The sequence below is a fragment of the Cherax quadricarinatus genome, chromosome 9, assembly GCF_038502225.1.
Source record: "Cherax quadricarinatus isolate ZL_2023a chromosome 9, ASM3850222v1, whole genome shotgun sequence".
Taxonomy (NCBI): Eukaryota; Metazoa; Arthropoda; class Malacostraca; order Decapoda; family Parastacidae; genus Cherax; species Cherax quadricarinatus.
In genome coordinates, this window is record NC_091300.1 from 48,526,139 (window position 1) to 48,550,994 (window position 24,856).

Sequence of the window (24,856 nt, forward strand, 5' to 3'; positions counted from 1 at the left end):
ATTCAAGGCAAGATAACAAGCTACGAAGAATGAAAATTTCTGTGTAGCGAAATTGCGGGTCACAGTTGTGGAGGGTACGGAGAAAGAGAGAAACATGAACACTCTTCTTAGCTGGGGGAGTATGGTTAGAAAAGAAGTGACTGTACATGGCACTGTGCCTTTTCTTGCACAATGGCATGTACGTGACACTGTAGCGGATTCCCATTCAACTTTGAACTTGATGGATAGAGCGAGATTGTTAAGGGCATCGAGAAAAGGTTAGAAGAGACTATAGTCTTGTAGCCAAAGGGAAGAGGGAAGGGCGCACCTCAATAGCGGGAAGAAGAATAGTTTCCAAGTACTCCATATAAGGTTAGCAAGAACAAGGGATGGAGGAGAGCCCATAGCAACTCCAAGCAAAGAGCTAGAGTCCTCACAAAGACGAATAAGATAAAGATGGATATACGGAAATGAAGTCGCACTTCATTGGCCTTCCCCCTGAGAAGATTGAGAGCATCATCAAGAGGGACATTAGTGAAGAGAAACTTAACGTCAAAACTTAGCATCATGAAGGTTAGCATGTGGCTAAACACTGAAGTTTTGAAAAGGACAGAGGTGAGTAGGAGAAAAAAAACTGGGCGAGAATTTTGGCCATCCAGAATACAAGAAGATAAGAGATAAAACTCTAGAGGAAATGGTAGGATGTAGAGGGAAGCCTGGTTTCAGTAAAACCATAGAAATGATGCAGAGAGGAACAGATCACCCGGAAACTTCGAACAAGATCAAAGTGAGGAGGAAAGAAATTGGAGAGAATCCGAAGTTTATGGCTAAATGTTCTCTTGGCGCGATCAAAAGGGTTGGAAACCAGTGGAGTATAGTTCAAATGTGTGAGTCAAAGAGCAAGAGCTCAGCTTTCCCCAAGTAATTCTCACTGAATTGCTTTCGTCAGAAGGATAAAACTATTAGTATCTCAGTTTATACTCTTAAAGTTTACTGAGCTGTAATCCCAGTGCGCCCATATTTGAGATTAGAACATTTTCGGTTAGTTGTGAAAAAGTCAGGTGCAGCGTTAATGACCCTCGCATGTTAAAAGGCTTTGCACTATTAACCAACCAACCTTACATGAATGCAAAATATTAACTAGAGATATTTGGATCGCTGAACGATCCGATAAAGGTATCCCTGTATACAGTAGCGCCGGTCCCCAGTGCCTCGGTTATGTGAATGAAGACTGAGACACTTGTGAGACATATTTTGGATTGTTGTGGAAACGTTTCGCCAGCCAGTGGTTTCTTCAGTCCAATACAGAGAAAAATGGTGGAAGATGAGGAGTTTGAGGTACCTTTGGCATACCTTTAACGAGTTTCGACCTTTGGCATACCTTTAACAAGTTTCGAGAGTCTCGCTACTCTCGGAGCCCGGCCATGAGCCAGGCTCCGAGAGTAGCTTGCCTGGTCAACGAGGTTGTTGCTGCTGGAGGTCCGCTGCCACACATATCGATCACAGCCTGGTTGATATGGCACCTGGTGAAGATACTTGTCTAGTTTCCTCTTGAAGGCTTCTACACGTGTTCCCGCAGTGTTTCGGATATCTTCTGGTAAGATGTTGAGTAGTCTGGGGCCACGAATGTTGATACAATGTTCCCTTATTGTGCCCACCGCACCCCTGCTCCTCACTGGGTTTATTTTACATTTCTTCCTATATCACTCCAGAATGTTATGGCAGTGTGCAGATTTGGGACCAAGCCCTCGAGTATTTTCTAGGAATATATTATCATGTAACTCTCTGTCCTCTGCTCCAGTGATTACATGTTCAAGACTTTAAGGAGGTAATCAGTAGATGTGATCAATCTTTACTCTTGAGAAAAGTACAGCATATGATCGGAGAAATGGTTTATATACTGCAATCAGGTAAGTTGAAGCAGTAGGAAGTGGAGTCACCACTGGACAAATCCACTAATGTAAATAGTTGATGCGTGTAGGTTAGTCAAGCGTAGAAGAATTCTCTGTATCAAGATCCCAAGATGTTTCACAACTATCGCATTTGCTTTATCTGTTTCGTAAGGTGAAGTCTATGATCTTTCCTTAATTCATGGTATAACTTAACAAATCTTTGTCGGTTTTCTAAACCATTTACATCACATATGAGATTGAAATAGTGCAGAGTGCGGCATAAGTTGATACTGCAGTTTAGCATTAGTGTTGCTGATTTGAAGGGAATCAGAAGAGACATTCAGAAGTCATCATAAAGAACTACTGCACCCAATTTTTTTAAATAAAAACGGAAAATTAGGATGTTACATGGCCCAAATCTAATTCAAAACGCTTCAAAAAAAAAAAAAAAAAAAAAAAAAAATATTAATTAAATTAATAAAATTAGCACATGGTAAATTAGGCAAGCTAACATCAACATCATGTTTCCGCTGAGGAAAATGTATTTTCCAGATATTGCACAAAATCCATAAAAATGGTCCTACACAGCCTAAACCCTTGTAAAGACCCATTAATTTTATAGAGTGTATCAGCCATTGAAGATTGATACCGTTCAGAATTGTTATATTTTAGTCAGATGAAAGTACGAACCCGAAATTGTTATGTAGTGCCTGTGGAATGGGAGGCATTCAAATTCGATCGAAGAAAGGGGAAGATAAGCCCAGTTCCTTGAATCAAGAGCCCCTTACCAGTATCAAAGCAAAACAAAATATACAATTTCGAGACTGAAAGCAGTAAGACAATGTCTACAAACTCCATTAAATACACAAACTTTCTTCTCAGTAGGATACACGAGTGTTGAAATTATGAAGTCGATTAGAGGCACCTGTCTCCAACAATCACACGGAAACATAAACCTGGATATACAATCCACAGCACTGTGCATAAATCTTGTCCAAGATAAATACAACCACTGAAAATTTGAAGCCGATCGAATAAAATACTATTAAGTAATAAAATTTGTGAGGAACCAACGTAAATGTTACTGCGGTAGTCCTGTGGGTGAAAGTGCCTTGTTAATGAGAGAAGTCAGAGGTCAATTAGCAAGAACTCACTTAAAATTAAGTCCTCAAATTTGATTTAGCCTAATCCAACTAAATATATTTTAGATAAGTTTACAATAATTTAATAATAAACAAAGACAATGAAATATGTTTTTTCGTTAGGCTCAATGATTTTTGCGAGATTATTGCCTGCACAAATTTTCGCTTGCCTTATTCGGCAAGAAGAGCGTTGCTATTTAAGCCAAACCGCAAGTTTTACCTACTCGGCACGACATATATATTGTTGCGTACCCAGACTGTTATTCAGTAATTAACCAGTCAAGATTATAGAGATAGCTGATTCACTTTGGTCCAGGGGAGATCCGGATACACATCAAGGGTTTATATATATATATATATATATATATATATATATATATATATATATATATATATATATATATATATATGTCGTGCCGAATATGTAAAACTGGTCAATTAGCAATAACTCATTTAAAATTAAGTCCTTTCTAAAATTTTCTCTTATACGTTTAAAGATACATTTTTTTTCATTTATGTTCATGTAAAAAATTTTAATTTTGCTCCAAAAGTATCTTAGAAAACTTACCTAACCTTGTTATAACAAGAACAATTTATTTTAGCCTAACCCAACTAAATATATTTTAGAGTTGTTTACAATAATTTAATACTAAACATAGTGAATTATATCTTTTTCGTTAGGTTCAGAATGATTTTGGCGAAATTATTGCATACACAAATTTTCACTTGTCCTATATGGCAAGATGAGCGTTGCTATTTAAGCCAAGATCGCAAGTTCTGCCTATTCGGTACGACATATATATGTCGTGCCGAATATGTAAAACTGGTCAATTAGCAATAACTCATTTAAAATTAAGTCCTTTCTAAAATTTTCTCTTATACGTTTAAAGATAAAATTTTTTTCATTAATGTAAATGTAAAAATTTTTAATTTTGCTCCAAAAGAATCTTAGAAAACTTACCTAACCTTATTATAACAAGAACAATTTATTTTAGCCTAACCCAACTATATATATTTTAGATTTGTTTACAATAATTTAATACTAAACAAACACAGTGAAATATATTTTTTTCGTTAGGTTCAGAATGATTTTGGCGAAATTATTGCATACACAGATCGCAAGTTCTGCCTATTCGGCACGACATATATACACATTTCCTTCAAACCACTTGTTTCTTGGTTTGAAGGAAATAACTATACTGTGAATTTTAGGAACTGAACCCGTAATATTTGAGCCCGTCTCCTGGGAACCCCATTAAAATCCACGACGCCCCAGTCTGCTATTTAATGAAGTGAAGGGAAGGGCAACAAAATTCATAGCAGCCTGTTATAGACATCTACATGACAAATCCATATCACAGGTTAGGATCAATGTGTGGATTTCAAAGATTAAGATGTAGAGCGGCAAGTACTGAGTCTGTTACACTGCCACCCGCTACGGAGAAATTTCCTGATAATGTTAAACTTACTCATTGAGCTCATCACACTTCATTTACTTCCATAACAGTTGAGCCACACAAACTGTGGATGGATATACTAAGAAAGTAAAATCATTACTGCCTGGAACATTTACCTGCTAATGTCCTTCGAGCACCTGATTAAGTGTTCTGACTCATCAGGAAGACTGATGCAGATGTTAGCATGAGAAACTTGACTGCACAATTTTTTCTTATCTTGCCATGCATCATTCAAATGATAAAGTAATCAAACAAGATCAACATCAAATGACAAAAAAAGAAATAGTCAAGTGTAGATCATCAGTCAACACGAATTACATTTGAGTAGACCTCATAGTTCTGGGTTATAAGGGTTATAAGTGTAAACAAATGTTATAGAAAAACGCTTCTTTCGTTTGGCTGAGTTACGATAAACAGTAGAGGATCTTAAGCCCTCTGAATCATAGATCGCCTTTTCGTATAGTAATACTTCCCCTAACATTTTCTCTGTTTCTATACTGATATCATATATCTCAGCACTAAGTTTCACTTTATATTTGTCATATGAAAATTTCATGCATTTACCCCTCACTCCTTCCCCCACCCCCTCCCGAGAAATACTTACGGATTTCTGAGGAAGACACTGCCATTACTGGCTACAGACAACATTAATTTCATGAACCGCGTTAAAGCTTCAGACATTATCAGATTTGGCCTAAAACATCAGTCCTGTAAATGCTACGAGAACACTAAAGAGTAAATAATGGAAAATTGAAACATCTTTCCTAAAGTGAACAGCAGCTGCAATTCATCTAGTTTAAAGTTGGATTTAGTTACCCTATGTTAGATTACAAATAAACTTTAAAACCTATCATTTAACAACAAGTAAACAAAATATGAGAGAAAAAACGCCTGGTTAGGTTAGTAAACAGTCCAGTGAACGTTATGTCTGCGCAGGTATTACTAGTTGTATGGTAATTGTTGTTTTCTGCCACTAGTGTGTGATCTACTACCGAACCCCAGGTGTCTACCACTCATTGTTACAACCATAGCACCGTTAGAGTGTAAGCACACCATGTTCTTAAAGTGTAAGCACACTACACTGCCGGTGTGTAACCACCACCCCACTGCTGTTGTGTAATCATCACAAGCCCACCGCAGGTGTGTCATCACCAGCGCACCGCAGGTGTGGCAGTAAATGGGTCACTCTCACCTCTCAGTTACAGGAAAACCCTATTGTTGTCCTTAATTCTGACCTCCTTACTTTAACTAGTAAATCTGTGTTATTTTTTATTAGTATGAAAATAATGGTAAATATTAGTGTTAATCTTAATATTAGAAATTGCATTTTCTCATGTTATTTACCATCGACCTTCTTACAAACAGGACAGCAAAAGCACTCTAGCAAGGCCTTAAATTACACAATAGTTTTATCAAGTCTTGACAAAGCTCGTGCTGCTACATGTTGTACATTCAAAGTTGGTCAATTGCTCGCTGTTCACTACAACATTACAATCAGCCAAAATAATAATATAATATAATTTTTAATCTCTACTGGAGTGTAAGTCGTTGCGGAAGTCTTCTTTCAGTTTTCAAGTTACAAATTACGAGGAAATAAGCATCTTTAAAAAGCTCTATTTCAAGTCTGTCCTCGTCTTCCGTAAGAGCAACAGCAAAATCTTCCCACATTACCATCCTGAGGCTAACCGCGACACTCACTCTCCTGAAATCAACACTTCAGAATCAGCCAAACAATTGCATCGAGGTGATTTCCTGTTCCGTGTTTACTGCTGCCACATCTCTGTTATATTAACGATTCTTTACACAAGGATATCTTATGGACATTATATAGTTGGTAGTCAATACAGCGAGGTCTACAGTAATTCAGTGAGTAATATAGTAAAATATTAGGTGATACTGAATGACACAATAATACAGGTGATAGTGAATGACACAATAATACAGGTGATAGTGAATGACACAATAATACAGGTGATAGTGAATGACACAATAATACAGGTCATAGTGAATGACACAATAATCCAGGTGATAGTAAATGACAAAATAATACAGGTGATAGTGACACAATAATTCAGTAGGTGATAATGACACAATAATACAGTGAGAACTGCAGTAATATAGTGAACGATACACTAATACAGTGAAAACTGCAGTAATATGGTGAACGATACAGTAATACAGTGAGAACTGCAATAATATATTGACTGATACAGTAATATAGGGAGAACTACAGTAATATAGTGAATGATACAGTAATACAGTGAGAACTGCAGTAATACAGTGAATGATACAGTAATACAGTGAGAACTGCAGTAATATAGTGAATGATACAGTAATACAGTGAGAACTGCAGTAATACAGTGAATGATACAGTAATACAGTGAGAACTGCAGTAATACAGTGAATGATACAGTAATACAGTGAGAACTGCAGTAATATAGTGAATGATACAGTAATACAGTGATAACTGCAGTAATACAGTGAATGATACAGTAATACAGTGAGAACTGCAGTAATATAGTGAATGATACAGTAATACAGTGAGAACTGCAGTAATACAGTGAATGATACAGTAATACAGTGAGAACTGCAGTAATATAGTGAAAGATACAGTAATACAGTGAGAAGTGCAGTAATATAGTGAATGATACAATAATACAGTGAGAACTGCAGTAATATAGTGAATGATACAGTAATACAGTGAGAAGTGCAGTAATATAGTGAATGATACAGTAATACAGTGAGAACTGCAATAATATATTGACTGATACAGTAATATAGGGAGAACTACAGTAATATAGTGAATGATACAGTAATACAGTGAGAACTGCAGTAATACAGTGAATGATACAGTAATACAGTGAGAACTGCAGTAATATAGTGAATGATACAGTAATACAGTGAGAAGTGCAGTAATATAGTGAATGATGCAGTAATACAGTGAGAACTGCAGTAATATAGTGAATGATACAGTAATACAGTGAGAACTGCAGTAATACAGTGAATGATACAGTAATACAGTGAGAACTGCAGTAATATAGTGAATGATACAGTAATACAGTGAGAACTGCAGTAATACAGTGAATGATACAGTAATACAGTGAGAAGTGCAGTAATATAGTGAATGATGCAGTAATATAGTGAATGATGCAGTAATACAGTGAGAACTGCAGTAATATAGTGAATGATACAGTAATACAGTGAGAAGTGCAGTAATATAGTGAATGATGCAGTAATACAGTGAGAACTGCAGTAATATAGTGAATGATACAGTAATACAGTGAGAAGTGCAGTAATATAGTGAATGATGCAGTAATACAGTGAGAACTGCAGTAATATAGTGAATGATACAGTAATACAGTGAGAAGTGCAGTAATATAGTGAATGATACAGTAATACAGTGAGAAGTGCAGTAATATAGTGAATGATACAGTAATACAGTGAGAACTGCAATAATATATTGACTGATACAGTAATATAGGGAGAACTACAGTAATATAGTGAATGATACAGTAATACAGTGAGAACTGCAGTAATACAGTGAATGATACAGTAATACAGTGAGAACTGCAGTAATATAGTGAATGATACAGTAATACAGTGAGAAGTGCAGTAATATAGTGAATGATGCAGTAATACAGTGAGAACTGCAGTAATATAGTGAATGATACAGTAATACAGTGAGAACTGCAGTAATACAGTGAATGATACAGTAATACAGTGAGAACTGCAGTAATATAGTGAATGATACAGTAATACAGTGAGAACTGCAGTAATACAGTGAATGATACAGTAATACAGTGAGAAGTGCAGTAATATAGTGAATGATGCAGTAATATAGTGAATGATGCAGTAATACAGTGAGAACTGCAGTAATATAGTGAATGATACAGTAATACAGTGAGAAGTGCAGTAATATAGTGAATGATGCAGTAATACAGTGAGAACTGCAGTAATATAGTGAATGATACAGTAATACAGTGAGAAGTGCAGTAATATAGTGAATGATGCAGTAATACAGTGAGAACTGCAGTAATATAGTGAATGATACAGTAATACAGTGAGAAGTGCAGTAATATAGTGAATGATACAGTAATACAGTGAGAACTGCAGTAATATAGTGAATGATACAGTAATACAGTGAGCAAGACAACAACGGAATCATTTATACAGAAGCCTAGTGAGTAATACAATAGGGGGGAAAACACAGTATTAGAATAAGTGATATGTGTGTAATCATGAATAAAAAAAGAGCCTAATTCAACCAGATAAAGAGTAATAAAGGGATAAATCCAGTGAGTAATAAAATAATATTAAATATATTATCATACGTACTTCATTACAGTAAGTAATACAGAGTAATTCAGAGTCATACAGAGAGTGATACATATAATTACTAAATTACTTACTGTATCAGTCACTGAATCAGAGTTATACATTGATACGGTGACTCATTCAGCAATTTTGTGAGGAATACAATTATTAAATTAGTAATAAATAAAGTGATACAGTGAAAAATACAGTAACACTGAAATACAGCAAACAGTATAATAATACAGTAAATAATATAATAAGAAACTGTATGCAGCAATGCAGTAATACAATTAGTAATAAAGTTTGCAACATGATAATACAGTGAATAATACAGGTAAAAATGCGAATACGGTGAATCAGTATTACTTTGAACAATAATATAACAATGATATATTTATTAATGCAGGGATACAGTGTGTAATATTGTAAGAAATACAATAATATAATAATATAATCATATAATGAATACAGTAATATAATAATCTAATCATACAATGAATACAATAATATAATCATACAATGAATACAATAATGCAATAATAATGCCTGTCACCCTGCCTGCTTGCCACCCTGCCTGCCACCCTGCCTGCCTGCCACCTTGCTTGCCTACCACCCTGCCTGCCTGCTACACTGACACCCTGCCTGCCTGCCACCATGACACTGTGCCTGCCAACCTGCCTGCCTACCACCCTGCCTGCCTACCACCATGCCTGCCTGCCACCCTGCCTGCCTCCCACCCTAGCACCCTGCCTACCTACCAACATGCCTGCCTGCCACCCTGCCTGCCTCTCACCCTAGCACCCTGCCTGCCTGCCTACCTACCACTCTGCCTGCCTACCTACCACCCTGCCTACCTGCCACCCTACCACCCTGCCTGCCACCCTGCCTGCCTGCCTGTCACCCTGCCTGCCTGCCTACTACGATACCTGCCTGCCACCCTGCCTGCCGGCCTGCCACCCTACCTGCCTACCACCCTGCCTGCCTACCACCATACCTGCCTGCCACCCTGCCTGCCTACCACCATACCTGCCTGCCACCCTGCCTACCTGCCACCCTACCACCCTGCCTGTCTACCACCCTGCCTGTCTACCACCCTGCCTGCCTGCCACCCTACCATCCTGCGTGCCTACCACCCTGCCTGCCTACTACCCTACCACCCTGCCTGCCTCCCACCCTAGCGCCCTGCCTGCCTACTACCCTACCACCCTGCCTGCCTCCCACCCTAGCGCCCTGCCTGCCTACCACCCTGCCTGTCTACCACCCTGCCTGCCTACCACCCTGTCTGCCTGCCACCGTGCCTGCCTACCACCCTGCCTGCCTGCCACCCTGCCTGACTAACACTCTGCCTGCCTGCCACCGTACCTGCCTGCCACCCTGCCTGCCACCCTGCCTGCCACTCTGCCTGCCTGCCACCCTGCCTGCCTGCCACCCACGCTGCCTGCCACCCTGCCTGCCTGCCACCCACGCTGCCTGGCACCCTGCCTGCCTGCCACCCACGCTGCCTGCCACCCTCCCACCCTGCCTGCTAGCCTACCACGCTGCCTGCCTACCACCCTGCCTGCCTGCTACCCTACCACGCTGCCTGCCTACCACCCTGCCTGCCTACCACCCTGTCTGCCTGCCACCCTTCTTGCCTGCCTCTCACTCTGCCTGCCTGCCACTCTGCTTGCCTGCCTGCTACCCTGTCTACCTGCCACCCTGCCTGCCTACCACCCAGCTTTTTTGCCTGTCATCCTGTCTGCCTGCCACCTGCTTGCCTGCCTGCTACCCCGCCTGCCTAACACCCCGTCTACGTGAATCATTGCCAACACCACTACCACCATTATCACCATCACCTGCCGCCCTGCCTTCTACCCAGCCTGCTTACCACCCTGCCTGCATGCCTACAACCCTGCCTGCCTGCCACTCAGCCTGCTTACCACCCTGCCTGCCTGCCTGCCTGCCTGCGTGGCACCCTGCCACCCTGCCACCCTGCCTGCCACCCTACCTGCCACTCTGCCTGCCACCCTGCCTGCCTGCCACCTTGCCTGCCTGTTACTCTGCCTGCCTGTTACTCTGCCTGCCTGTCACCATGCCTGCCTACCACCCTGCCACCCTGCCTGCCACCCTACCACGCTGCCTGCCTACCACCCTGCGTGCTTACCACCCTGCCTGCCTGCCACCCTGCTTGCCTACCTGCCATCCTGCTTGCCTGCCACCCTGCCTATCACCCTGCTTGCCTACGTGCCACTCTGCTTGCCTATCTGCCACCCTGCCTGCCTGCCACCTTGCTTGCCTACCTACCACCCTGCCTTCCTGCCACCCTGCTTGCCTGCCTGCCACCCTGCCTGCCTGCCTGCCAGCCTGCTTTCTTACCTGTCACCCTGTCTGCTGCCATCCTGCTTGCCTGCCTGCTACCCTGCCTGCCTAACAGCCCGTCTGCCTGAACCATTGCCAACACCACCACCAGTACCACCACCACCACCCTTATCACCATCAACACCGCAACCAAAATTACCACCACAATAACTACCACAACCACAACTGCCACAACCACCACCACCACAACTACCACCACTATCACCAACACCACCATTACCTCAATCACCACCATTATCGCTACCACCACCATCATTATCAGTACCACCACCATTATTACCACCACCACCACCATTAACAACACCACAACTATTGTCACCACTACCACCATTATTAACACCACCACCATTATCACTACCACCACTATTGTCACCTTCATTATTATCGCTACTACCATTATCACCACCACCATTAAAACCACCACTACCATTATCACCAAACTATCGTAACCACCACCACCACTGTTATCACCACCACAAACAATATCATCACTACCACCATTATTATCACTACCTCTACCATTATCACTCCTCTCCCACCACCATCATTATCATTGCCACCACCATCATCACTATTATCACAAGCACTACAACCATTACAACCATTATCACCACCACCGTAATCACCACAGTTATTACAGGTATCACCATTATCACAACCACCATTATCACCAACATTATTACTAGCATCACCATTATCACAACAACCATTATCATCAACATTATTACAAGCATCACCATTATCACAGCCATTATCACCATCACTATTATGACCACCACCATTACCACCATTATTACAAGTATCACCATTATCATTACAAGCATCACCATTATTACCTCTAACACTATCACCCCCACCATTATCACCAACACCACCCTCATTGTCACCACCGTCAGTATCATCACAACTTCCATTTTCTATCCACCATTATCTTTATCACATTATCACTTCTACCATTATTGCCATCATATTTATCACTATCAATATTATCGTCACCTATATTATCAAGGCCACCATTATCATCACCACCATTTTCACCGCTACTTCCGTTACCACCATTATCGCTGCCACAACTCCTCTACCATTCTTACCACCAATATCACTACCACACTCCACCACCATCATCACTGCTAAATTTTATCACCAACTCTAAAAACGCATGATCAACCAAAACCACCACTACCAACATCAATATCAACAGTATTAATACCATCACTACCAGGACTACTACCATTACCACCAACACCAGGTCTTCTACCATTACCACCAATGCCAGTATTATTACCATTACCACCAACACCAGTACTACTACCATTACCATCACCAGGACTGCTACCATTACCACCAACACTAGTACTACTACCATTACTATCACCAGGTGTTCTACCATTACCACGAATGCCAGTATTATTACCATTATCACCAACACCAGTACTACTACTACCATTACCACCAACACCAGTACTACTACTGCCATTACCACCAGCATCAGTACTACTACTACCATTACCACCAACACCAGTACTACTACTACCATTACCACCAACACCAGTACTACTACTACCATTACCACCAACACCAGTACTGCTTCCCACCTTTAGCATCACCACTACCACTCCACCGCATCACTCCGCCTACAACCTCTCCCCGACACCACCACACCAACCCCCCCCTCCCCAACCCCCCCTCCCCAACCCCCCCTCCCCACCACCAAGGTCTGTCGCCACAGTCAGCTGGAGACCCAGAAAGTAAGAGTGACTGACATGGCTTGTCAAGGCTGCATTATGCAGTGTCTGAGAGAGGAACATTTAAGCATGAGAAATTTAACACACTCAGCAAAGAATGATGGAAAAAAACATTTAGAGTGAGAGACATAGCACATTCGATAAAGAATGATGGAGGAACATTAGGCCTGAGAGATATAAAGAGTAGTCTCGGAACGTGAAGAGTAAGATTTGCAACACATTAAATAAAGAATGCTGGAAAGGATGCTGGAAAGGATGCTGGAAAGGATGCTGCAAAAAAAATAGTTTTTAAGAAATCATCTTAAAGGCAAACATTGCACTTGAAGCTCTAAACTCGTGTGTTATCGTAATGGTGGTGGAGAATCGAATCTAAGCTATACAGATGGATGTAAATGGTTTGGAAAATCGACAAGATGAAGAATGAGATACGTGTTCAACATTTGGGAATCTTTTTTTTTGCGGAAAGGCTTCGTGTTTTAAAACTCGAAACGTTTCACACATTAAAGATACTCTATCAAGTATACCGGATGTAGTATACCGGACGCTGTGCTATCCGAGAAAGTTATCTCAGCATTGCATAACCTCAGTCCATTGTAAACCACACCACGGGCGGAGATAGAACCCGCTATCAGAGAGTCATAAAACTCGATGCACACACAAAAAAATCCAACAGCAGCATAAGTTTCTCATGCATTTAAATATTAGCGCTGAAGATTTGAAGTGAATTAGTGGGAAGTATTAAGAAGTTATCACGTGGATAATAATAATCATATTTCGTCAATAAAAATGGCATATAAGGACATACTCATCAGTCCAAAACTAATTCGAACTTTCCACAAAGAAACCCGAGTTTTCAAGACAGGCTGAAGAGGGATTTTCTTGTTATCTCAGAGAGACCAATGGTTATAATCCTAACCATGATTTTTATACGGGTGGACCGGTAAGCCAGCGGAAGGCTTCGGTCAGATGATCAAAAGCTCCAGCTGCAGGTCATCATATGACTAAGACCCGCGTCAGGAAACACTTGTCCTGTTTCCTGACGGCCCTAACCTAACCTAACCTCAGAGACACCAGTATCCTAAAATTCACCACCACATTAATAAGTTTGAAACCGTTCACAATTTGCTATGTCAAGTTGTCAACGTTGAAGGGTGAAAGGAATCAGACGAGGCGCTCTGAATTTATCTCATAAAAATCAGCTTTCCAATTTTCCCATTTTTCCATAAAATATGGAAAATTGAGACCTATCTAGGCCGAATTCAGTCCAAACGTTCCTCTACGTAAAATTGCCCACCATTTAAAGTTTAATAAGTTAATATGTATATAAACAATTATGTTAATTTAATTTAAACTTTGGGCACAAAACATACAATTTCTGAGAGTGGTCTTTAGGGTTCACAGATGAAATAAGCACAAACAAGTATATTATGCAGATTTAACAAAGGATGTCTCAATAAAGTCACTGTGACATTTCTCATCAGAAGAGACATTGTCCAGTTATTTCTCTAAAATAACTGGACAATCACTTGAAATCAAGGTGATGCATCCTTTGAGAAAAACGCATTAGCTCCAAAAATTTAAAATCTACAAATAGTGACATGCTCCAATTATTGCATAAAATCTAACAAAATTTGCACCTATGCAGCCTATACCATAGAACTGTTTCATCTGTTTCATTAGATGACTGAGTCATTGAAGATTAATGATGTTCAGTAGGGGTCATATAGAGCCTGTGGAATATGAGTCAGGATCTATCCAATAAAGGGTGGAATAAGCCTAGTTCCTTGGATCAAGAGCCATTCACAGCATGAAGGCAAACTTTTGCAATAATTTGAAATACTACTGCACTATTTCGAGAGTGAAAGTGACAAATTGTTACTAACACACTTCATTAACAATACTAACCTTCACGAAGGTACTAACACACTTCATTAACAATACTAACCTTCATGTAGGTACTAACACACTTCATTAACAATACTAACCTTCATGTAAGTACTAACACACTTTATTAACAATACTAACATTCATGTAGGTACTAACACACTTCATTAACAATACTAACCTTCATGTAGGTACTAACACACTTCATTAACAATACTAACCTTCATGTAGGTACTAACACACTTCATTAACAATACTAACCTTCATGTAGGTACTAACACACTTCATTAACAATACTAACCTTCATGTAAGTACTAACACACTTTATTAACAATACTAACCTTCATGTAGGTACTAACACACTTCATTAACAATACTAACCTTCATGTAGGTACGATAATTAAGTGGTGAAATTCTGAAGTCTGCCGAAAGAGGATTTCTAAAGTTACCCATGGAGACAAATTTCAGTAATGGTCTACATAAAATTGAGCATAAGACAACTGAACTTGTCAGTTGATCCACAAAGTTTCACTTAGTAATAATTGAACAGGGTTTAAAATTTGAAGCCGGTTGGTTAAGGCGTCTCTAATTATGAACAAAATTCTAGAAACAAATTACAGAAATATAACATAAGAACACTGACTAATAAAAATGTGCCTGCTCAGGCATTGTATTCAACGGTTCACTAAACTATTGAAAATTAAAAACTCTAAAATTTCTCAAATATTTTTTTTTCAGTTGTTTTCTCTTAAAAATTCTCTTAAATATCTCTTTCAATTTCCATTTATTTTTCAGAAAGCCAAATTTTATACTATAAAATTAGTTTCTGATACGTGGGATCAACATGTGTCCCATCTTGACTCCCTCTTTGAGAGGGTCAGATGAACTTTTAACCTGAGTAAGTTATCTTCTGGCCACTCTACTATTGTTTGTTTAGGTCATGAAATAAATAGTGGAAAAGTCTCTCCTGAATTAGCCAAACTTGAGGCTATTAAATCTATCTAATCCCTCATGATAACAAGTCCATGCAAAGGTTCTTGAGAATGATAGGGTTCTATAATTTTTTTTGCAGAAACTTTGCAGATGTAGTAGCCGCCCTAACCTCACTTAACAGGCATAAGAATAAATTTTGCTTGACCCCAAATTGTCAAGAGGCGTTTAACTGCGTTAAATGTCTTTTATGGACTGTACCCATTCTTTTGTCTCCCGATTTTTCAAAACCCTTTGTATTAATGGTTGAGCCTTATGATTCGGGGGTTGGGGCAATGTTACTATAAACTTCTGTTGAGGGTGATCTGCCACCTGTGGCGTACCTCTCAGTCAGGTACCAGGCATATCAGTGGGCTTACTCTTCAACTGAAAAAAGAGGCTCTGGCATTGTACTTGCGATGGAGTATTTTGACTCAATACGTCACAAGTGGTCACTGTCGTCAGAGACCACACTCCTCTGACGTATCTATGTTCTGTGAAGAACACGAACACAAGCCTGATGAGGTGGGCATTAAGGATGAAATCTACAGCCTGTCCATACACCATATGGCCGGCAAAGATAATGTGCTGGCAGACATTATCTGACCATAAGTTTTTTTTAAGTTATTGGACATTTGATTCGGTCTGCAAGTGTCTTGAACCTATGCTAGCCTTACTGTCTGCTGTCTCGTTCTAAGGTTGTGTCTGAGAATTTTCTTGAGTTGAACAATACCTTATGAGCTGGATGATTGAGAGGAAAGGCAGTTCCATTAGTATTTTGTGCCATGGTGGCACACCACCCATGGAGGATGCCTGGTCCTCGTTATTAGAGCCCCTGGTAGAGGGGGCTGGTGGCATGTTAAGAGCATGATACATTTTATTCGGCGTATGAATGAATGCAACATACAGGGTTATAAACTATTCCACACTGATAGGGTCAACAGGAAGGGTGGTGGAGTGGCGATGTATGTCAGAGAAAAATTAAATTGTTGTCTTAGACATGATATAAGATTAGAAACATCGAACACAGAATCGGTTTGGCTTCAGTTTCTCGAGGGTCGTGACAAATTAATTTTGGGAGTGATTTATAGGCCCCCAAACCTTGGTAGGAAGTGCAATAAGCTGTTATGGGACGAAATTCATAAGGCATCTAGATATGAAAATGTTGTGATAATGGGAGATTTTGGCTTTAGACAAATTGATTGGAACAATATGACAGGAAATCTTGAGTCTAGTGACTTTCTTGATACGGTTTAGGATTGCTTTTTAGAACAGGTTGTGACAGAACCAACTAGAGGAAACAATCTGCTTGACTTGGTTCTTGCCAACAAAGATTCACTATTTAATAATCTTGAGGCTAATGATGAGCTTGGGGAAAGTGATCACAAATCACTTAGTTTCAGTATATCATGGAATTACCCAGATAACTGCAATCAAATCTCTGTCCCAGATTTTCGCTTGGCCGTCTTCATGAGACTGAAAAATTACTTGGTTGGGCTAAATTGAGATGTCCTGACTATGGGTCAGGTAGGTGGTCTTGGTTGCCAATATGACGTTTTTCAGAGCATAGTTCTAGCTGCCCAGAAAACTTTTGTTCCGAGTAGGGAAATTAGATCTAACAAAAATGATCCTAAATGGATGAACAATAGCTTAAAATATCTAATTGGTCAAAAGAGAGGCATATATAGGCGTATCAGAAGAGGGGATGGGCAGTTAACAAATTAATATATTCAATTAAAGAGAGAAATAAAAAAAAGGAATAAGAAAAGCAAAAAGAGATTATGAGGCTAAGGTCGCAAGGGATTCAAAGACTAACCCAAAAGGGATCTTTCAGGTATACAGAAATAAGATTAGGGACAAGATTGGCCCACTTAAGAGTAACTCTGGTCAGATCACTGTCAGTGATAAGGATATGTGTGAAATTCTCAATACCTACTTCTTCTCAGTTTTCACCCAGGAAAATACTAGCGATATTCCTGAAATAATAGATTACGTAGAACAGGATGATAATAAACTATGGACGATTGCGGTAACTAGTGACATGGTCCTCAGAGAAATAGAGAAACTAAAACCTAACAAATCCCCAGGTCCTGATGAACTGTTTGCAAGGGTGTTAAAAGAATGTAAAGAGAAATTTACCATACCTTTGGCTAATCTTTTTAACATATCACTACAAACTGGCATAGTGCCTGATAATTGGAAAATGGCAAGTGTAATACCTATTTACAAGGCAGGTGACAGGTCCTTGGCAAGGAGTGACAAGAACGAGTCACCGAGGCATCCTTGGACATCATAACACTCACAGAGATAAAGCTCACAGGGATGATAACAGATGTGATCTCTCCAACTGGCTTTTGGATCCTGAGGAAAGAGAGAACAGAGGGGAAAGAGGAGGAGTTGCACTGCTCATCAAAAACCAGTGGAGTTTTGAGGAGATGGGAGGAATGGACAGAGGGAAGAGAATGATTTCATAATAGGAACACTTCTGACTGGGGTTCCAAAGGTGATGTTAGCAGTGATGTACAATCCACCACTGAACAGCAAGAGAGCAAGGAAAGTGTACAATGAGAGCAATAGAGCAATGGTTCACACAGTCGCCAAGGTGGCCAGAACGGCCCACATAGGTAGAACAAAGTTACTTGTCATGGAGGATTTCAATCACAAGATTGACTTGGAAAACCTAGAGCTCTTGGGGAGCAGAAACGTGAAGGGTTAAGATGCTGCAGACAGTAATAGAGAACTTCATGCACCAACATAAGAGAGAGAGAGAGAGAGAGAGAGAGAGAGAGAGAGAGAGAGAGAGAGAGAGAGAGAGAGAGAGAGAGAGAGAGAGAGAGAGAGAGAGAGAGAGAGAGAGAGAGAGAGAGAGAGAGAGAGAGAGAGAGAGAGAAAGAGAGGAGGGGATAGACACTTATGACATAAGAAATATTACACATAAAAGGCCCCTTGGCCTTCCCTGTGGTCCTGAGTTAACACTAGAAAACGAAGAAGCACGAGGACAGGAGAAGCCAAACTTCATAAAAGGGACTACACAGGTATGAGGCAATTCCTGTATGAGATGCAGAGGAAAAGAGAACTAGAGGGAAAAAAGTAAATGAAATGAAGGATCAAGTGACTACAAAATGCAGAGAGGTAGAGAAGTTCATACCAAGGAGTAACAGGGAAAATGGAAAGACCAGAGTCCATGGTTTACTTGGAGGTGTAAAGACTAAAGCCAAGTGAGCTAGTGGATGAAAAAATATAAAAGGCAAAGGACTCAAGAAAACAAGGACTTAAGAAGAAGAACCAGAAACGAATATGCATGGATAGAGACAGAGGGCCAGCGGCAGTACGAGAATGACATAGCATTGAAAGCCAAGTCAAAACAGGTGGAAAACAACAGTCAAGGGCCAAGTAATCAGGCTTAGGAAGGAAGGATGGGAACTCATAAAGAATAACTAGAATGTATGTGAAGCACTTAGCACAAGATTAAGAGAAGTATTCACAGTGGAGACAGAAATGTTTCCAGCAAATAGAGGAAGAAGGGTGCACCAGCAAGTACTGGACACACTGCACATAACCAAGGAGGAAGTGAAGATACTACTAGGTGAACTAGATACTAGACAGTGGGCCCAGATAACATCTCTCCATGGGTCCTGTGAGTGTGACACTAGCAGCAGTATTCCATAATTCTATCGAAACAGGGCAACTACCTGATGTGTGAAATACTGCAAATATAGTTCCAGTTTATAAGAAAGGAGATAGATAGGTAGCATTAGACTACAGACCTGTGTCACCGACAAGTATAATAATATGTAAAGTCATGGAGAAGATTATTGGAAGAAGAGTGGTGGAGCACAGGAGAAAGGATTGGATCCACATGTGACAATCATCATGGATTTAGGAATGGGAAATCCTGTGTCACAAATCTACTTGAGTTCTACGACAAAATTACAGAAATGAGACAACAGAGCGAGGGATGGGTATACTGCATCTTTCTGGACTGTACAAAGACTTTAGACACTGTTCCAGAAAAGAGACTGGTTCAAAAAGTAAAGGAGCAGGCAGGAATAGTAGGGAAAGCACTGCAATGGATCAGGGAATACCTGACAGGAAGGAAACAACGTGTGTTGATATGTGATGAGGTGTCAGAATGCGCGCATGTGTTGAGTGGGGTTCCACAAGGGTCAGTCCAGGGTCTGGTGCTATTTCTTGTATATGTGAATGATATTATTCAAGGAATAGATTCAGAGGTATCCATATTTTCTGATGATGCGAAAATAATGAAAATATAAGCGGACGAAGATCAGATAAAATCCCAAGGGGATCTAGACAGGCTGCAAACCCGATCCTACAAATGGCTTCCGGAATTTAACTCCACAAAGTACAAAGTCATGAAGCTTGGGAAAGGACAAAGAAGACTGCAGACGAAGTACAGCCTATGGGTCAATGACTGCAAAACTCACTCAAGGAAAAAGATCTTTGGGTGAGCATCATACCGAGCACATCTCCATAGGCACACATCAGCCAAATTACCGCTGCAGTATATGAGGCTCCTGGAAAACCTAAGAATATCGTTTCGACATCTAAGTAAGGAGTCATTCACGACACTGTACACCATGTATGTGAGGCCCATTTTGGAGTATACAGCACCGATATGGAACCCACACCTGGTCAAACACGTCAAGAAATTGGAGGAAGGGTAAAAGTTTGCAACAAGATTAGTCCCGGAGCTAAGAGTTATGTCCAACGAGGAGATGTTATGGGAAATCAACCTGACGACACTGGAGGACAGGATGGGCAGGAGAGACATGATAACGACGTATAAAATGGTGACCGGAATTAACAAAGAGGACAGGAGAAGAATGTTTCAGAGATAGGACACAGGAACAAGGGTTGAGATTCTAGCTCAACTCAGTTGGGTCATAGGGATGTTAGGAAGTATTTCTTCAGCTTTAGAGTTGTCAGGAAGTGAAACAATCTGGAGAGTGAAGTAGTGGAGGAAGGATCCATTCATAGTTTTAAGACGAGGTACGATAAGGCTCTTGGAACAGAGAGAGATTAGACGCAGTAGCGACAAGCGAAGAGGTGGAGCCAAGAGATGAGATCTGACGTCTGCAACCACAAATAAGTGAGTACACACTCAAGCTTTCTCACTGAGCCAGGCGTTTGCAATCGTATGTACTGTTCATCATTGCTCGGTTAAATTAATAACTACATGTAATCTGCTTCATCGAAGCTTTCTTCTCTCGCTCTACCTACCTATCTGTTTATTTATCTATGTGTCTACTCTCTCTAACTCTCATATCTTCATTTATATTTTATTATAAAAAACGTGAAATCCTGGTTTCACCCGGTATCTACTTTTATCTCTTTTTAAATAATATTTCTCTTCTTTCTGCTTAACTGCTAACGTGTCATTCACACACACACACACACACACACACACACACACACACACAAACACACACACACACACACACACACACACACACGCACACACACACACACACACACACACACACACACACAGAAGTAGCATCAGGAATATTTACATCAGACACAGACAAAGGGTCTGGAGGGAGCATGGAAGTTAAACTGCATGCAAAGGTCCTGTCAAACCCACACGGGGCCAAAACAAAGACAGGGAGCACACTAGGACAGTATGAGAGGTCAGAAGACATTGAAGGAACTAAGGCATATGCAGCGACTCACCAGAAACTTGTGGGGGCCAGGAACAGGTGAGCAGGAAGGACAAACCAATGAGCATAGGGGCCACTGCTAGGGAAGGGATTGAAGGAACACTCCACGGGAAGGAACTAAAACACCTCAGAGGATGCAATGGGAGTCACAGTGGGAGGAGGAAAGGGAGAGATCAGTTTTTGTCTATGGGCTAGAGGAAGCTGAAGGGGAAACCTATGATGAAAGAAAACAGGAGGAGAAAAAAGCGATTGAAGGTATGAATGTGATAGGCGAGGGAGACATGACCCAGGTGGCAAATTTTCGGAGAATTGGGTGGTTCACAAAGAGAAGGAAACGGCCTCTCAAAGTAATTTTCAAGGCAGAATTAACTCGAACCATGATCATGCAGGAGAAAACACGGCTGAGAGGCAAACAGGAGTTCAAGAGTGTGAACCTCGATCGAGACAGAACACAGGAGGAAAGGATGGTACTGAAAGAGAGAGTGCAAAAACGAAAGGAGGAATGGGAGGAGTTTAGAGAGGGTTTAGAGTGAGAGGGTTTAGAGAAGTCAAGAAATATGAAGTTAAAAGCTGTGATAGTCCCCCTCCTCCAAGCTTTTTCTAGCCGTTTAGAACAAGTCATGTGATTTGAGAAAATACGTTTCTCAATGGATATTATATATGTGCATTATTATTCTGTGTAACCTTTTTAATTAATAAAAGAAAGGGAATAAATGTGCTCTTTGTCCGTTTAAATGCCCTGTTCTGGGGTACTTTCAGTCTCATGGGAATATCCCTTTATATTTTCCTAAATATTGTCTAATATTCTTCTCAGTATCGATTAATATGCCTTACTTGGAATACTTCTATACAATCCTATAATATTTCTATGATCCAGATTTTTATTCCTAATATTCTTTAACCCTACTCCCTTTGTTATCAGGTGATCTTGTGTACCTGTCATTGTATGGTACAATCACATCTACATGCGTTATATAACCATACACAAACTGACGTATCATGGTATTTTTGGTACATAGACACCGGTCGAGCGTCACCAAAACATCATGAAGCCACCTGGCTAAATGAGCAATCCTGTGATTTTTGTATAGCATTGTTGTTTAAGGTTGTGTACAACAGAATCTACTAAATAACTATCGATTTTGTATAGTTAATAATTTGAGTTATATACGGTATTCTTATGTTTCAAGAGAGAAGATTCTATTACGTTTCTTTCCATGACAGAACTGTTTGGTACAATATATATATATATATATATATATATATATATATATATATATATATATATATATATATATATATATATATATATATATATATATATATATATATATATATATATATATATATATATATATATATATACATTTACTAAAAAAGAGAAGAAGAAAAACTTTATAAAACTGGGATGCTTGAATGTGCGTGGATGTAGTGCAGATGACAAGAAACAGATGATTGCTGATGTTATGAATGAAAAGAAGTTGGATGTCCTGGCCCTAAGCGAAACAAAGCTGAAGGGGGTAGGGGAGTTTCGGTGGGGGGAAATAAATGGGATTAAATCTGGAGTATCTGAGAGAGTTAGAGCAAAGGAAGGGGTAGCAGTAATGTTGAATGATCAGTTATGGAAGGAGAAAAGAGAATATGAATGTGTAAATGCAAGAATTATGTGGATTAAAGTAAAGGTTGGATGCGAGAAGTGGGTCATAATAAGCGTGTATGCACCTGGAGAAGAGAGGAATGCAGAGGAGAGAGAGAGATTTTGGGAGATGTTAAGTGAATGTATAGGAGCCTTTGAACCAAGTGAGAGAGTAATTGTGGTAGGGGACCTGAATGCTAAAGTAGGAGAAACTTTTAGAGAGGGTGTGGTAGGTAAGTTTGGGGTGCCAGGTGTAAATGATAATGGGAGCCCTTTGATTGAACTTTGTATAGAAAGGGGTTTAGTTATAGGTAATACATATTTTAAGAAAAAGAGGATAAATAAGTATACAAGATATGATGTAGGGCGAAATGACAGTAGTTTGTTGGATTATGTATTGGTAGATAAAAGACTGTTGAGTAGACTTCAGGATGTACATGTTTATAGAGGGGCCACAGATATATCAGATCACTTTCTAGTTGTAGCTACACTGAGAGTAAAAGGTAGATGGGATACAAGGAGAATAGAAGCATCAGGGAAGAGAGAGGTGAAGGTTTATAAACTAAAAGAGGAGGCAGTTAGGGAAAGATATAAACAGCTATTGGAGGATAGATGGGCTAATGAGAGCATAGGCAATGGGGTCGAAGAGGTATGGGGTAGGTTTAAAAATGTAGTGTTAGAGTGTTCAGCAGAAGTTTGTGGTTACAGGAAAGTGGGTGCGGGAGGGAAGAGGAGCGATTGGTGGAATGATGATGTAAAGAGAGTAGTAAGGGAGAAAAAGTTAGCATATGAGAAGTTTTTACAAAGTAGAAGTGATGCAAGGAGGGAAGAGTATATGGAGAAAAAGAGAGAGGTTAAGAGAGTGGTGAAGCAATGTAAAAAGAGAGCAAATGAGAGAGTGGGTGAGATGTTATCAACAAATTTTGTTGAAAATAAGAAAAAGTTTTGGAGTGAGATTAACAAGTTAAGGAAGCCTAGAGAACAAATGGATTTGTCAGTTAAAAATAGGAGAGGAGAGTTATTAAATGGAGAGTTAGAGGTATTGGGAAGATGGAGGGAATATTTTGAGGAATTGTTAAATGTTGATGAAGATAGGGAAGCTGTGATTTCGTGTATAGGGCAAGGAGGAATAACATCTTGTAGGAGTGAGGAAGAGCCAGTTGTGAGTGTGGGGGAAGTTCGTGAGGCAGTAGGTAAAATGAAAGGGGGTAAGGCAGCCGGGATTGATGGGATAAAGATAGAAATGTTAAAAGCAGGTGGGGATATAGTTTTGGAGTGGTTGGTGCAATTATTTAATAAATGTATGGAAGAGGGTAAGGTACCTAGGGATTGGCAGAGAGCATGCATAGTTCCTTTGTATAAAGGCAAAGGGGACAAAAGAGAGTGCAAAAATTATAGGGGGATAAGTCTGTTGAGTATACCTGGTAAAGTGTATGGTAGAGTTATTATTGAAAGAATTAAAAGTAAGACGGAGAATAGGATAGCAGATGAACAAGGAGGCTTTAGGAAAGGTAGGGGGTGTGTGGACCAGGTGTTTACAGTGAAACATATAAGTGAACAGTATTTAGATAAGGCTAAAGAGGTCTTTGTGGCATTTATGGATTTGGAAAAGGCGTATGACAGGGTGGATAGGGGGGCAATGTGGCAGATGTTGCAGGTGTATGGTGTAGGAGGTAGGTTACTGAAAGCAGTGAAGAGTTTTTACGAGGATAGTGAGGCTCAAGTTAGAGTACATAGGAAAGAGGGAAATTATTTCCCAGTAAAAGTAGGCCTTAGACAAGGATGTGTGATGTCACCGT